The sequence below is a fragment of the Salmo salar genome, chromosome 15 (genome assembly GCF_965601325.2).
Source record: "Salmo salar chromosome 15, fSalSal1, whole genome shotgun sequence".
In the NCBI taxonomy this organism is placed as follows: Eukaryota; Metazoa; Chordata; class Actinopteri; order Salmoniformes; family Salmonidae; genus Salmo; species Salmo salar.
Genome location: NC_138305.1, coordinates 66,641,173 through 66,659,008, shown reverse-complemented (window position 1 = coordinate 66,659,008; position 17,836 = coordinate 66,641,173). Strand labels below are relative to the sequence as shown.

General features: G+C 42.5%; 1 protein-coding gene across 1 annotated transcript in view; it reads left to right on the top strand.

Moving 5' to 3' along the window:
* The window catches only part of LOC106571855 (glutamate receptor-interacting protein 2), a 71,475-nt gene that overhangs the window by 21,649 nt on the left and 31,990 nt on the right, over positions 1-17,836 (top strand). The window lies entirely within an intron of this gene.

The following is a 17,836-nucleotide window of genomic DNA, read 5'->3' as shown; positions in this document are numbered from 1 at the left end:
TACAAAATACAAACATTTGGGACTGACCAACAAGTAGCCTATCTGAACACTGAGTTTTCAAGGTATGCTATGGCTATGGATGCACCCTCAAAAACTCACTAGGAATACACCAATCATAGCACATACAAATGTACAAGGCTAGACACACAAAACAATTAGCCTACAGTTTTTAAAAAGAGAATGAGATATACAGAGTTAGCTCAAATGTTCAAATGATTATCTTTATGTTCAAGCATATCAAAAGTATCAAAAACTTCACACACATTCACTGAACTTGAACATAAGCTACAACAATGTAAGTATAATACAAAAGTCGAAAAAGCACTCCTCTACAAAAAAATGTTGATTACAATGTTCACTCCCTTGTGTCCATATCGCAAACAGCACAAAAATAAACACATCTATACACTGAGTCAATGAAATTGAATATTGGCTACATAACTGCAAGTATAATACGAAAGTCCAAAAAACATGCCTCTGTACAAAAGCTTTAACTCACAGCAAATGTTCTTTCACCCTTGTTAATCTGTTAATGTAAGGGGTGTGTAACTGGTGGCAGAGAAGTCAGACGCAGGAGAGCAGAAATGGGTAATAACCGGAGCAGTTTAATAAACAAAACCACCGGCATCCAGAATAACAACGTATGGGTACAAAACCTGTCGCGCACCCGACAGCAATGTGCACAAGCACTTACAACAAACAATTCCGCACAAAGACATGGGGGGGAACAGAGGGTTAAATACACAACACGTAATGAGGGATTGAAAACCAGGTTTGTGGGAAAACAAGACAAAACAAATGAAAAATGGATTGGCGATGGCTAGAAGACCGGTGACGTCAACCGTCGAACACCGCCCGAACAAGGAGAGGAACCGACTTCGGTACAAGTCGTGACAGTTAAGGAAGAGTCATAGCATAGCTACTTCAGAGTAACCAGTAAGTAATTACCACTAATAAACCAGTAGGTGGCGTGCTAACTCACTGCTCTCTGCCATCTTGTCAATGATGTCATCTTTGTTAAGTCCCTTAAGAATCTCCTTCTCTGTTGCCATCAAAAGGAACGCTTCAAGGTTCTCTTGAGTGAGGGAGATTCTTAGGCGGTTCTTCATGAATTTCAGGGTGGAGAAGGTCCTCTCACAAGCCACCTGAGTGATGGATAGGATGAGGTGGAACTTGTAGCCCAAACCAATGATGTGATACGCATCTGTGAGCAGATTGTACTGAGACAGGAGAAGATAGCAGCATATCGGGCAGTTTTTACATGTGGAACAACTTCTGCTCACCAACTCCAAACTTTCATCAGGATCCTCAAAGCCTTCCCCTGATTCATCACTGGTGTTGTACTCCTCCAATGCTGACTGTTTCAGTCTTTCCCACTGTTGTGCAAGGCTGCATGGCTCAACAGTGGCATGTTCATCAATTTCCAGTAAGCATTTGTGGAGCTCCTTCATGGCTGTCTTTGGAAGGCCCTTTTCTCTGATCTCAGGAAAATGCTTCGAATTCATGCAGGAGACATCTGCACACAGCACTGCATTTGCTGCATAATGGCGGTGAATACTTTCAACAACTGTGTCCAGTACCACATTGTGGATCTTGATTTTTTAATCCATGTCTGCATTAGCAATGGGCTCATCTTCTGCCAACTCACCTGGTTTTCTCTTCTTTTTTTTGTTCTCTTCTCTGGGAGTGCAGTCTGAGCTTCGGCATCACAGTCCTGCTGCTCCTCCAGAATGCCATTGGCCCACTCAACAAAGTCGTCTGCTGCGCTCTTCACACCCTCAAAGTCTCGGGCACACTTTCTCAGGTTGTCCTCCGTTCCCGTCACCAAGTGCGGTGCTTTTACGATATCCATGCCACTTGTTTGCAAGTATTTAGAGAGAGGGGACGTCTGCTCAAAAGTCCTGAGATAAACCTCAGCTGTAAGTATGGTTTCATACTTTAGGAGAGCATCCTTGTACCCTTGGGCCTTGCTTCGGATGGCAGGTTTTATGGTCACATCCTTTTGAATTCTTTCCATTGTGATGACCACATCCGTGTAAAGTGCATGGTCAGGCTTTGCAAAGCTTCCAGATACTTTCCTCAAGGCCTCGTCTTTGGCCTACCAGCGTGTTTCACCAATTATATCAAGCCGTCTGTGTCTCCTGTCCTCACTGGTTTCCTCCCATAGCTTCATGCGCTTGTAGGAATCTTGAACGAACACTGCAATGTCATTCAGTAGTGAGAAAAGGGATTCACTTGCCACAACCACCCCAGTGGTGTCAGTTAACATAAGGTTGAGGACATGTGAGTAACACCATATGTGCACCTGGCTAGGAGACTCTCCTGTGAGCAATGCAGAGAAGCCCCTGTATTGTCCCTGCATATTAGCTGCTCCGTCTGTTGCATTACCAACACACTGTTTGATATCTATGTCCATCTTCTCAAGGGTCTGTTTCACAAGGTCCACAAAGTAATGTCCAGTCCATGACTCACAGTCAATGACCGCAATGAGTCTCACATGGACAACATCAGTGACATATCACAGACCTATTGCACACTGGTCTTTGGATGTTAAATCCTGTATTGTGTCCATTTGTATTGAGAACATCCCTGCCTTTCTCACTTCAACAGCAATTGTCTGCTGAATCAACATTCTGATGACTTCAATTACTTTGTTTGCTGTTGTTCTGGACATCATAGTTACCAAGGACCCTCTTCCTTAATTTCCTATCTGCTTCTTGCTCTTCTCAATGCAATCACTAACATGCTCTTGTAGGCAGACATCATATTTGCTTAGCAACAATATAAGCTCAAGAAACTTGCCATGATTGACGGCCATGTTTTCCAAGTTATATGCAGCTTCATGTCTGTGTCCTCTGTAGCTAAGCCCACATTTACCAATAACTTTAACTACATCAATCACACGTTCCATGACCTGCCCCCTCTTTCTGACCTGGTCTCGTTGAACTGACATTTGCTTATCACTCAGAAGGGTACGGATGTCTGCTTTGCTGGCTCTGAGGAAAAAGGCTCTGCACTTTCTCTATGGGTCTTGCTTCTCTCATGTTCCTGTACTCTCTGATGGGCATGTTTCCAGGCCTGCATGCCTCCTTTGACAAATGCACTATCACTGGCTGAAGGTTTTGCGAATGCAAGACATACTGAGCAGAACAAGGAGTGAGTTATTTCATGATATGTCAGCCATTTTCTGTTTGTGCCATCTTTGGAGTGGAATACATTGGGAATGACTCTTTGAGGGGTTTGTTTTGGGTGGTACTGAAAAAATAAGTCAAAATCCTTGGACTGAGGATGGCCAAAATAATCAAATGGATTTTCAGTGTTTTCGCTGTCCCTTTCTATTTTTCCTGTACTGGGCTCTGAACCTCTCTCTCTCTCTCTGCACATCTGGTTGCTCTGCAGAATGAGATTAACATTGTAAATAACCTCAACTTAAACTTGTATTATTTGTGCAGTCATCGATTGTATGCCCCCCGATTACAGTCTTACTGATCATCTCATAAATAAAGCACATATTCATCTAAAATCATCGCCTACATGTTTAGGTTTGTGCTCTGAAGTTGTACCTGAAGGTTCCTGCTCTGAGTCTGAGTCTGACTCTGAACTGACCACCATCTCCTGTTCTGCAGGAGCACCTGAAGCTCTAGTGCTGCTACTGCTTCCTTCTCCACCTTTACAAAGAAAATACTCTATTATCATACTCACTATCATTAGTGTATCAGTAGGCTACATTAATACAGCTCTGGAAAAAATTAAGCTTGGTCTCTTAATTTGGACTGGTCTCTTAATTTTTCCCAGAGCTGTATATTATTGTAGTAACTTGTCATGCTGGTACTAATGGCGCTAATGATCTTTGTCATTGCCTGTGCTGTGTCACACAGGCTACTGTGTTACGTTCATGGATGTATTATGGTTACATTACTGTAGCCTGTTTTGCTGTACGTGCACTTTCCCTAGTTTATGTGGCATGAGTCATGACCGAATGCTGGCAAGTCCATAGTCTAGGTTTACTATTTTTTACTAGGTGAAACATATTGCCTTCAATGTCATATTATGATCTCTATGTTGCACTCATTGCTATGATATAATTATGTCACGAAGATGGAAGATGGGCAAACTGTTTAGCCTACCGGCCGTTGTGTCACTATTATTAGCTAGGCTACTTAGCTAGCCATGCTGGGTGTCGTGTGTGTCAGTGTGTGTGTTTTAGCTAGTGTTTTTGACTGACCTGGGCCTTTACTGGTGAACATGTCACTTATTTTGCAGCATTTAGCTGCGTCTTTTTTATTCTCTCCCTCTCTGGTCCACCTTTCCTTTTCTGACCTTCCATTTCGCCGTGCGACTTGTCTAAAATGTTATCGGTAGAGAAGCAGGTAGACAGTTGCTATGTGCGTCGCGGAGAGTCCTGATGTCATTTTTGGCGCACGGGGACACTGCAGCGAGAGAGTGAGAGTCACGCCTGATGCGTGGATTCTCCGTCAACTCATTCCTGCTTGCTATATTATTGCTGGTCAAGTTGACTATTCACAGCCGGCCAAAACGACCATCAGGCCACCGGGAAATGTCCCGGTGCTCCCGACGGCCAGTCCGCCACTGGAGGAGGTAGCAGGGCTGAGGGGGTGTTTGGAGTTTAGCCAGAGTGAAATTCTCACGCTCCAAGGAGAAAACAAGGCACTCACAGCCAAGGTAAAAATCCACGATTCCAACATGGATTGTCTACTCAGGGAAAACAGGGTGATGAAGGAGTCGCTACTAGACATAATGTCGTAGCATACGTGATTTTTTTTCTTTTTTCTGGGATTCCTGAGGACGCATCCAATAATTCAGAGGGCGCGATCAGAGAATTCATGCAATCCGCCTTAAAACTTCCAATAGAGACTGTAAACAAGGTGGCTTTCCACCGAGTACACAGACTTGGAGCTCGGAGCGACAAGACCAAGGGTCCCCGACCGATCGCAAAATTTGAACACTACCAACAAAAGGAGCTGATCAAAAGCAGGGGAAGGGAGCTTAAAGGGACCAAATTCGGTCTCAATTACCAATTTCCAAGGGAGATAAACGAACGTCGTAAGAGACTGCATCCGGTACAAAGGGAGAAGGGTAAGCGTGCCTTTCTCATTGTGGACAAACTCTTTATAGATTGACAGCAATTCTGAGACAGCTCCATAACACCATGGCTATCCTTAATTCTACAGGGACTTCAGGTTACGAAAAAAAGAATGTATGGGATATGAACACACACGTACTCAATTACATGCTGGCTTACACATATGGACTTATACATACACACACTCCTGATCTCGCTCTCTTCTCTCACTCACTCTCTCTTTCTCTCTTTTCTTTTCTCTCTCTTGTCCAAACAGTTTTATAATTTAATATGTTTATTGTTTGTCTATCTTTTTTATGTATTTGTCTATAAGTTTATATATGTTCACAACAAGCAAGGGGAAGATATCAGAATAGAGGCATTGGGGAATAATAACATATTGTACGGAATACATTTGTACTGTAGTGAAGCCGTCTTTAGAGTAATGCAAGGTCTCTTTCATGATCATGTGAAACGTCAATTGCTATGGAAATGTTGGGATGTGTTTTTCCATGATGTTAAAGGTACTTATGATGCAACTATGACGGTGATACAATATGGATTACAATTATCATCATTAATATTAAGACTATATGGACTACATGTTACACACATAGACACTCAACCATGCAAATTAGCGGAGTTATTATTTATTTGGACATCACACATTATAGTCTTACTCTTATACAGACATCGTACACACTCAGTAAATCACATCCAATATCATACACATCAACTTACTCAAAGTTACTACACAGAAAATATCTTGTTTCAATTTTCTAACATCTGTGGCATTGGCTCACAGGCAAACAGGCAAGGGAATAAAACACATATTGCTAGAACCTCTTTCTTGAATTCTAAATATCAGACACTTGAAAGCTCTAGTTTTGACTGTCATAATACCTCTGATGGCAGTAACTTTACAAGCACTAATTATGGTCAATTTAGACTGAGAATAGCATCTAGTGATGGTAAGTATAGCCAGTTATAATTGTAACGGTTTAGGAATATAACACATATTGTTTGCAGGTAACTCACTCTATATCCTTAGATGAAGTTGGTTGGAAAAAGGAATGGGGTGGTGAAATAATTTTCTGTCATGGACAAGGGAACTCAAAAGGTGTGATATTAATTAACAAAAATGTCAATCTGAATGTGCAAATAGTCAGGAATGATTCGCAAGGAAGGTGGATCTTTTTGAATATGAAAGTGGACGAAAAAGAGATTTGGCTCATTAATCTATATGGTTCTAATCAGGATGATCCATACTTCTTCGAAAACATGTATACCAATTTATTGAATTTACAGGCACCAAATAACTAAATCATTATGGTAGGAGACTATAACACTGTTAAGTACCTCAATGGACCATTAAGGTAATCACTCTACAAACTATCATCACTGTGCCCTTAAGGAAATCACAAATATTATGGACACATTAGAAATAGTGGATATTTGGAGACTATAAAACCCCGACCTAGTGAGATATACCTGGAGGAGACTTAAATCAAGCTAGTCGTCTTGACGACTTTCTTATCTCTTTCGCTCTTGCATTAAAGGTTAAACAAGTTTTAATAGGAGACAGAATGTAATCAGATCATCATCTAATTGGCATTCACATAACTCTTATAGACTTTCCACGTGGACGGGGATATTGGACATTTTATCAAAGTTGAACAAATACAAAATAATTTATAACTGAATTTTTCTGGTATAATATAGGTTCAGCAAATCCCCTTATTGTTTGGGATGCCTTTAAATGTACTTTCAGAGGTCATTCAATTCAATATTCATCAATAATAAAACAAACAGTTTCTGGCTAAAGAGACAAGACTAACAAGGGAAATCCATTAACTAATAGTACAGGTAGATAGCAATAAAAACAATACTACAGAGATACAAAATAAGTTAGAGGAAAAAGAACTTGAGGAGCTTATTCAAGAACGATCTAATGTAATATATTACAAAAATAAAGCAAACTGGATGGAATATGGAGAAAAATGCACAAAAGTCTTCCTGAATCTCCAGTACAGGAACACTAACAAAATAATAACAACAACATTAGAAGATTAGAAATCCAAGGCTTAAAAACAAAGGTGTCCATGTATGCCGATGACTCAAGTTTTATATTAATGTCACGCCCTGGCCATAGAGAGGGTTTTGTTCTCTATTTTGGTTAGGCCAGGGTGTGACTGGGGTGGGCGTTCTATGTTCCTTTTTCTATGTTTTTGTATTTCTTTGTTTTGGGCCGAGTATGGTTCCTAATCAGAGTCAGCTGTCTATCGTTGTCTCTGATTAGGAATCATACTTAGGCAGCCTTTTCCCACCTGTGCTTTGTGGGATCTTGTGTGTGTAGCTGCCTGTGAGCAGCCCAGAACGTCACGCTTCGTTTTCGTCTGTATTGTTTTGGTGAGTTTCAATTTTATTAAACATGTGGAACTCTAAGTACGCTGCGCCTTGGTCTACTCCTTTAGACGAACGTGACAGAAGATCCCACCAAAGAAGGACCAAGCAGCGTGCCCAGGAGGAGCAAGGATCCTGGGCCAGGGAGAGAAAGGACTGGACATGGGAGGACATCCTGGACGGCAAGGGATCCTACACTTGGGAAGAGATCCTGGTCGGAAGTGATCGCCTCCCATGGGAACAGGTAGAGGCACTCAGAAGAGCGGAGGCAGCAGGAGAAAAGGACCAACGGCAACGGTATGAGGGAACACAGCTGGCAAGGAAGCCCGAGAGGCAGCCCCCAATTTCTTTTTGGGGGGGGGGGCACACGGGGAGTGTGGCAGAGTCAGGTTGGAGACCTGAGCCAGCTCCTCGTGCTTACCAGAAGCAGCATGGTACTGGTCAGGCACCGTGTTATGCTGTGAAGCGCACGGTGTCTCCAGTGCGCGCTCATAGCCCGGTGCGCTATAGGCCAGCCCCCTGCAAGTGCCATGCTAGAGTGGGCATCGAGCCAGGACGGGTTGTGCAGGCCATGCGCTCCAGACCTCCAGTGCGTCTCCAGGACCCGGTCTATCCTGTGCCTGCTCCCAGAGCCAGGCCTCCTGCATGTCTCCCCAGCCTGGTGAGTCCTGTGCCTGTGCCCAGAGCCAGGCCTCCTGCATGTCTCCCCAGCCTGGTGAGTCCTGTGCCTGCGCCCAGAGCCAGGCCTCCTGCAAGTCTCCCCAGCCTGGTGTGTCCTGTGCCTGCTCCCAGAGCCAGGCCTCCTGCATGTCTCCCCAGTCTGGTGAGTCCTGTGCCTGCGCCCAGAGCCAGGCCTCCTGCAAGTCTCCCCAGCTTGGTGAGTCCTGTGCCTGCTCCCAGAGCCAGGCCTCCTGCATGTCTCCCCAGCCTGGTGCGTCCTGTGCCTGCGCCCAGAGCCAGGCCTCCTGCATGTCTCCCCAGCCTGGTGAGTCCTGTGCCTGCACCCAGAGCCAGGCCTACGGAAAGTCCCGCCTGTACGGAGCTGCCAGAGTCGCCCGCCTGTCCGGAGCTGCCAGAGTCGCCCGCCTGTCCGGAGCTGCCAGAGTCGCCCGCCTGTCCGGAGCTGCCAGAGTCGCCCGCCTGTCCGGAGCTGCCAGAGTCGCCCGCCTGTCCGGGGCCCGCGGCGAGGGTCCCCAGTCCGGGGTCGGCGGCGAGGGTCCCCACACCAGAGGCGCCACCTAAGTGGGCCAAGCCGAAGGTGGAGCGGGGTCCACGTCCCGCACCAGAGCTGCCGCCGTAAGGAAGGCCCACCCGGACCCTCCCCTTTAGAGTCAGGTTTTGCAGCCGGAGTCCGCACCATTTTTTGGGGAGTGGGGGGGTACTGTCACGCCCTGGCCATAGAGAGGGTTTTGTTCTCTATTTTGGTTAGGCCAGGGTGTGACTGGGGTGGGCGTTCTATGTTCCTTTTTCTATGTTTTTGTATTTCTTTGTTTTGGGCCGAGTATGGTTCCTAATCAGAGGCAGCTGTCTATCGTTGTCTCTGATTAGGAATCATACTTAGGCAGCCTTTTCCCACCTGTGCTTTGTGGGATCTTGTGTGTGTAGCTGCCTGTGAACAGCCCAGAACGTCACGCTTCGTTTTCGTCTGTATTGTTTTGGTGAGTTTCAATTTTATTAAACATGTGGAACTCTAAGTACGCTGCGCCTTGGTCTACTCCTTTAGACGAACGTGACAATTAAGTCCGCAAGCTAGGTCCCTGCAATGTCTCATTGAAGATCTAGATAACTTTTCTGTGCTCTCTGGACTAAACCCTAATTATGATAAGTGTACAATATTACGTATTGGATCTTTAAAAAATACAACTTTAACATTACCCAGCAGTTTACCTATAAAATGGGCTGATGGTAGACCAAGTAGACATACTTGGTATTCATATCACAAAAGATATAAATAAGCTCTCCACAATGAATTTCAATAGAAAACTTGTAAAAATAGACATGATCCTGCAACAATGGAGAGGTAAATACCTGTCTATTTATGGAGAAATTGCCCTGATTAACTCCTTAGTCATATCTCAGTCTACTCACTTACTTATGGTGCTGCCTACTCCTGATTATTCATTTTTCAAATCATATGAGCAAAATATATTTCACTTCATCTGGGACGCTAAAGCAGACAAAATAAAGCATGCCTATCTATATAATGAATATGAATTGGGTGGGTTGAGATTATTAAATATAAAAGCACTAGACCTCTCTCTAAAAGCTTCACTTATTCAAAAGTTTTACTTGAACCCTAAATGGTTCTCAAGTAGATTACTAAGAAAAGCTCATCCATTGTTTAAAAATTGCCTTTTTGCAGATTGCCATGTCTCATTTTCAATTCATTGAAAATTATACTTTTTTCAAAGTATCACTCTTTTTCAAACAAGCATTGGCTACAATTTCAAGTTCATCCCCCTGAAAAGATAGAACAAATATTATGGCTGAACTCAAATGCGCTGGTTGATAAAATACTTGTATTTATGGGAAAGATGCTTGAAAAGGGCATTTTGCACTTATTGTAAATTGGAATGGTAGAGTTATGTCCTTCATGGAGTTATCACAATTGTACGGGAAGGTCTGCTCAATCCAAGAGTACAACCAATTGATTACAGCATTACCCCAAAAATGGAGGAGGCAGGTGGCAGCTGGAGGAGGTAGGGAACTGGTCTGTCTGCCCTATATAAAGGATCAAAACTGGCAGAGGAATAAAAATAGCATAAATAGGAAAGTATACCAGTTTCATTTGAGGACCAGGATGTTGACAACTGGGCCATACACTTTGCAAAATAGTTGGGAAGAGATTTTTGATGTACTGATTCCATGGTACAGGGTGTATGAGTTGATATATAAAACAACGCATTATTCCAGACTTTGTGCTTTTCAGCTAAAATTATTATATAGAATTCTTGCCACCAACAAAATGTTGAAAATTTGGGGCATTAAATCATCGAAGCTCTGCAGATTTTGTTGTGAGGATACAGAATCAATAGATCAATGGCTGAAAATGCATAGCATTGATCTAAAATTGACCCTAGAAATAGAACTGTTAGGAGATCTGGAGAGACCGGGTCAGTAAATTACTAATATACTTATGCTCTTAGTAAAAGTATTTATCTTCAACTCGCAATCTGTGGATCCTATTCAATTAGATGGATTGAAATTGTAAGTTAAACATCACAGCATAGTTGAAAGATATGTGTTGCGTAGAAACCCGAAGAGGGTGGCCAGCAGAGATACAGTTGAAAGTCGGAAGTTGACATACACCTTAGCCAAATATACTTAAACTCAGTTTTTTCACAATTCCTGACATTTAATCCTTGTAAAAATTATGTTTTACGTCAGTTAGGATCACCACTTTATTTTAAAAATGTGAAATGTCAGAATAATAGCAGAGAGAATGATTTATTTCAGCTTTTATTTCTTTCATCACATTCCCAGCGGGTCAGAATTTTACATACACTCAATTCGTATTTGGTAGCATTGCCTTTAAATTGTTTAACTTGGGTCAAACATTTTGGGTAGCCTTCCACAAGCTTCCCACAATAAGTTGGGTGAATTTTGGCCAATTCCTCCTGACAGAGCTGGTTTGAGACAGGTTTGTAGGCCTCCTTGCTCATACACACTTTTTCAGTTCTGCCCACACATTTTCTATAGGATTGAGGTCAGGGCTTTGTGAAGGCCACCCCAATACCTTGACTTTGTTGTCCTTAAGCCATTTTGCCACAACTTTGGAAGTATGCTTGGGGTCATTGTCCATTTGGAAGACCCTTTGCAACCAAGCTTTAACATCCTGACTGATGTCTTGAGATGTTTCTTCAATATATCCACATAATTTTCCTGTCTCATGATGCCATCTTTTTTGTGAAGTGCACCAGACCCTCCTGCAGCAAAGCACCCCACAACTTGATGCTGCCACCCCCGTGCTTCACGGTTGGGATGGTGTTCTTCGGCTTGCAAGCCTCCTCCTTTTTCCTCCAAACATAACGATGGTCAATATGGCCAAACAGTTCTATTTTTGTTTCATCAGACCAGAGGACATTTCTCCAAAAAGTACGATCTTTGTCCCCATGTGCAGTTGCAAACCATAGTCTGGCTTTTTTATGGGGGTTTTGGAGTAGTGGCTTCTTCTTTGCTGAGTGGCCTTTCAGGTTATGTCGATAAAGGACTCGTTTTACTGTGGATATAGATACTTTTGTACCTGTTTCCTACAGCATCTTCACAAGGTCCTTTGCTGTTGTTCTTGGATTGATTTGCACTTTTCATCACCAAAGTACGTTCATCTCTAGGAGACAGAAGGCGTCTCCTTCCTGAGCGGTATGACAGCTGCGTGGTCCCATGGTGTTTATACTTGCGTACTATTGTTTGTACAGATGAACGTGGTACATTCAGGCGTTTGGAAATTGCTCCCAAGGATGAACCAGATTTGTGGAGGTCTCCAAATTGTTTTCTGAGGTCTTGGCTGATTTCTTTTGATTTTCCCATGATGTTAAGCAAAGAGGCACTGAGTTTGAAGGTAGGCCTTGAAATACATCCACAGGTAGACCTCCAATTGACTGGAGATATGTAAATTAGCCTATCAGAAGCTTCTAAAGCCATGACATAATTTTGGGGAATTTTCCAAGCTGTTTAAAAGGCACAGTCAACTTAGTGTATGTAAACTTCTGACCCACTGGAATTGTGATTCAGTGATTTATAACTGAAATAATCTGTCTGTAAACAATTTTTGGAAAAATTAATTGTGTCATGCACAAAGTAGATGTCCTTACCAACTTGCCAAAACTATAGTTTGTTAACAAGACATTTGTGGAGTGGTTGAAAAATGTGTTTTAATGACTCCAACCTAAGTGTATGTAAACTTCCGACTTCAACTGTAGATAGGATGAGCTGAGGGTTGGGATGTGGAATTGGAGACAAGTGGGAGTGGAGGTGCTGTACGGAAGATAAAATGATGGTCAAAGATAAGTAAAAAAAAAAGGCCAAATAAAACATATTATAAAGTATGTTTGAATGACACTGAGGGACAGTATTTTTACAGCAAGTGACGGTTTGCCTGAGGCTGATGCCGTGCAGGTGTTTGTACACATTTATATACACACACTCTCATTCAAATAAACTCATACAAGAACACACACACATACACGTAATAGTGCCAGACATGCACACAAACATATACTGTACATTTGGCATTGCTGTTATAATTTTAGTCGTCCTTGATGTTCTTATTTAAAAAAAAATATATATATATATATATATATCTTTTTTTGCTTTTGTTGTTTGCTGTTTTCTTCTGTCTTTTTCTTTTTTCTCTTTTGTTCATTCTATTGGTTGTTGGTGCATTGGGGGATTCTTGGGGTGGGGAATGGAATGAATTGTATTTTTATTTTTCTTCTTGGGGAGGGATTTCAAGTGGTTGAGGAACAGCTATTGGGGAACTGGGGGGGATCTTGGAGGGTTCTGGTTCACGTTTTTTGGCCTGGTGGGAGATCTGTCAACGTGTCCTTGAGCAGGGCATTGACCCTGGATGCTTCTGTGTGTCGCTCTGAATGGAGTCTGTTGGATGACTGGTATGGTGTAGTTGTTGAGCGTCTTCACTGCAAGAACATTGTATGTTTCGGATATTCAATAAAATAATAATAAGAAAAAAATATATAATCAAATAATAAAATATCCTTAGTCATGTGGACATGAGGAACTTGAAGCTCTTGACCCGCTCCACAACAAACCCACCGATCTGGATGGGGGCATGCTCAGCCCGCCGTTTCCTGTGGTCCACTATCAGCTCCTCTGAAGTTGAGGGAAAGGTTGTTTTCCTGGCACCACACTGCCAGGTCTCTGATCTCCTCCCTATAGGCTGTCTTATCGTTGTCGGTGATCAGACCTACCACCGTTGTGTCGTCAGCAAACTTAATGATGGTGTTGATGTGAGCCATGACCAGCCTTTAACCTTTCTGGGAAGGGGGTTCCGCTAGTGGAACACCTGGCCTACAGCCAGTAAAATTGCAGGGCGCCAAATTCAAACCACAGAAATCTCATAATTACAATTCCTCAAACATGCAAGTATTATACACCATTTTAAAGATACACATCTTGTTAATCCAACCACAGTATCCGATTTCAAAAAGGCTTTACGGTGAAAGCACACCATGCGATTATGTTTGGTCAGCGCCTAGCCACAAAAAAACCATACATCCATTTTCCAAAGAAGGAGAGGTGCCACAAAAGTCAGAAATAGCATTAAAATGAATCACTAACCTTTGATGATCTTCATCTGGTGGCACTCCCAGGACTCCATGTTAGACAATAAATGTTTGTTTTGTTCGATAAAGTTAATCTTTATGTCCAAAAACCTCATTTGAAATTGACGTGTTATGTTCAGAAATGCATTGTCTCAAACAAACATCCGATGAAAATGCAGAGAGCCACATGAAATTACAGAAATACTCATCATAAACATTGATATAAGATACAAGTGTTATACATACGATTAAAGATAAAGTTTTTGTTAATCCAGCCGCTGTCTCCGATTTCAAAAAGGCTTTACGGTGAAAGCACACCATGCGATTATGTTAGGTCAGCGCCTAGCCACAAAAACCATACAGCCATTTTCCAACCAAGGAGAGGTCTCACAAAAGACAGAAATAGCATTAAAATGAATCACTTACCTTTGATGATCTTCATCTGATGGCACTCCCAGGTCTCCATGTTAGACAATAAATGTTCGTTTTGTTCGATAAAGTTCATCTTTATGTCCAAATACCTCCTTTTTGTTCGCCCGTTTAGTCCAGTAATCCACATGCACAAAGTGAGGGCACAAAGTCTAGACCAAAAGTCAAAAAAGTTCCATTTGAGTTCGTAGAAACATGTCAAACGATGTTTCTAATCATTCCTTAGGGTGTTTTTATCATAAATATTCAATAATGTTTGAACCGGACAATACTGTTTTCATTAGAAAGGAAAGGGAACGGAGCTCGTGCTCACGGCCATGCGTGTGACTAAACTAAAGGCTTTCACCTGGGCCATCTGCTTAGAGTGCTCTTATTCGCTCCCCTTTCACAATAGAAGCCTGAAACAACTTCTAAAGACTGTTGACATCTAGTGGAAGCATTAGGAAGTGCAATCTGACCCCACAGACACTGGATGTTCGATAGGAATTCACTTGAAAACTACAAACCTCAGAATTCCCACTTCCTGGTTGGATTTTTCTCAGGTTTTCGCCTCCCATATGAGTTCTGTTATACTCACAGACATTATTTTAACAGGTTTGGAAACGTTAGAGTGTTTTCTATCCAAATCTACATATATGCATATTCTAGCTTCTGGGCCTGAGTAACAGGCAGTTTACTCTGGGCACGCTTTTCATCCAAACTTCCCAATGCTGCCCCCTATCTCTAAAGAGTTTTAAAAGCATTTCATGGCTCCATATGTGAGTGCTACGGGGCGATAGTCATTTAGACAGGTTATCTTACCTTCTTGGGCACAGGGACTATGGTAGTCTACTTGAAACGTTTGGTATTTTAATTTTTATATTTTATTAGGATCCCCATTGGCTGTTGGAAAAGCAGCAGCTACTCTTCCTGGGGTCCACACAAAACATGAAACATGACATAATACAGAACATCAATAGACAAGATCAGCTCGAGGACAGAACTATATAAAACTTTTTTAAATGCACACGTAGCCTACATACAATGCATAAACACAACTATCTTGGTCAAATAGGGGAGAGTCATTGTGCCGTGAGGTGTTGCTTTATCTGTTTTTTGAAACCAGGTTTACTGTTTATTTGAGCAATATGAGATGGAAGGAAGTTCCATGCATTAAGGGCTCTATATAATACTGTACGCTTTCTTGAATTTGTTCTGGATTTGGGCACTGTGAAAAGCCCCCTGGTGGCATGTCTGGTGGGATAAGTGTGTGTGTCAGAGCTGTGTGTAAGTTGACTATGCAGACAATTTGGGATTTCCAACACATTCATGTTTCTTATATTAATGTTTCTTACACCATGTTCAAACATGTACTGTAGGTATTACAGACTGGGATCAGGGAGAGGTGGAAAATGTCAGTGAAGAAGCTGATCAAATGAAATGTTATTGGTCACATACACATGTTTAGCAGATGCTACTGCGGGTGTAGTGAAATGATTGTGCTTCTAGCTCCGACAGTGCAGTAATATCTAACAAGTAATATCTAACAGTTTTACAACTTATATCCAAAATAAGCGTAAATCTAAGTAAGGAATGGATTAAGAATATATATACATATATGTCAGAGCGGCATTGGACTAAGATACAGTGGCATAGTATAAAGTACAGTATATACATATGAGAATGGGTGATGCAATATTGACAAACAATTAAAGTGACTAAGATACCGTAGAATAGTATAGAGTACAGTACGGAGACATTATTAAAGTGGCTTGTGTTTCATTTCCATAAAGTGTCCAGTGATTCCTAATCTATGTCTAAAGGCAGCAGCCTCTGATGTGCTGGAGATGGCTATTTAGCAGTATGATGGCCTTGAGATAGAAGCTGTTTTTCAGTCTCTCGGTCTCAGCTTGGATGCTCATGTGCTGACCTCGCCTTCTGGATAATAGCGGGGTGAACAGGCAGTGGCTCGGGTGGTTGATGTCCTTGATCAGCACATGCTCTGAGTACGCATCCTGGTAATCCGTCTGGCCCTGCGGCCTTGTGAATGTTAACATATTTAAAGGTCTTACTCATATCAGCTACGAAGAGCGAGATCACACAGTCGTCGGAACAGCTGGTGCTCTCATTCATGATTCAGTGTTTGCCTCGAAGTGAGCATAGGCATTTAGCTTGTCTGGTAGGCTTGCGTCACTAGGCAGCTCGCAGCTGGGATTCCCTTTGTAATCCGTGGTAGTTTGCAAGCCATGCCACATCCGACGAGAATCAGAGCCGGCGTAGTAGGATTTAATCTTAGTCCTGTATTGATGCTTTTCCTGTTTTGATGGCTCGTCATAGCGCGATTTCTTATAAGTGTCCAGATTAGTGTCCCACTCCTTGAAAGAGGCAGCTCTAGCCTTTAGCCCAGTGCAGATGTTGCCTGTAATCCAAGGCTTGTGGTTGGGTTATGTACGTATGGTCACTGTGGGGATGACGTTGTCGATGCAGTTACTGTATGAAGCCGGTGACTCACGGAACATATTCCAGTCTGTGCTAACTTAGCATCTGCTTTATTGGTCTATTTCCGTATTGAGAGCGTCACTGGTTCCTCCTGTTTGAGTTTTTACCCGAGGTTGCCGCCCGGTCTAGACGATGCATATAGAAACACGCGACATATGCATTATCCATGTCCTTGTTCAGCCAAGACTCTGAGAAGCATAGAATATTACAGTTCATCAGGTCCTGTTGATAGGATAGTCTCGAATGGAGTTCATCCAGTTTTTTCTCCAGTGACTGCACATTCCCCAACAGAACAGAGGGCAATGGCGGTCTATTTGTTCGCAGACATAAACTCGTTAGGAGGCAGCCTGCCTCTTTTTCGGCGCCTCTTCCTCTTTCAAGTCCCATTGATTAGGGTCTGGTCCGGAGTAAGCAGAAAAGCTGTGACTTGTTGAAGTAGAGCTCTTCATCCAAATCAAGATTAGTGATCGCTGTTCTGATGTCCAAAAGCCTTTTTCCATCATAGGAGGTGATGGCGGAGACATTATGTAAAAAAGCTAAGATCAGCATAAATTAACACAAAATAGCAGAATTGGTCAGGAGCTCATGAAACGGCCGTTATCCACTGCAGCGCCATCTTTTAATTTGGAGTTGAGAGAGGAAATGTTTGTTTTAAAGCAAATTTCCTGCAATTCTACACATTTTGCCATGACTTACGCCATGTTTATGTGATATGAGTGTGTCACGTCCTGGCCAGTATAAGGTTAATTGTTTTGTAGTTTGGTCAGGACGTGGCAGAGGGTATTTGTTTTATGTGGTTCGGGGTGGTGTGTTTGTGTAAAGGGTGTTTGATTTAGTATTTCCGGGTTTTTGGTGGATGGTCTATGTGTTTGTATTCTATGGTTAGTCTGGTGTGTGTGTTTCTATGTTTGGTTAATTGGGGTTGGGACTCTCAGTTGAAGGCAGGTGTTGTCTATCTGCCTTTGATTGAGAGTCCCATATATTAGGGTGTGTTTGTGTGTGTGATTTGTGGGTGATTGTTCTGTGTTGAGCTTTGCTTTGCCAGACTGTTTGTTAGTTGTTCGTTTTTGTTATTTTGTATGTTCATTTTTGAAGATAATTAAAAATCAAGATGAGCATTCACGTACCTGCTGTGTTTTGGTCCTCCATTTCTACCAACGAC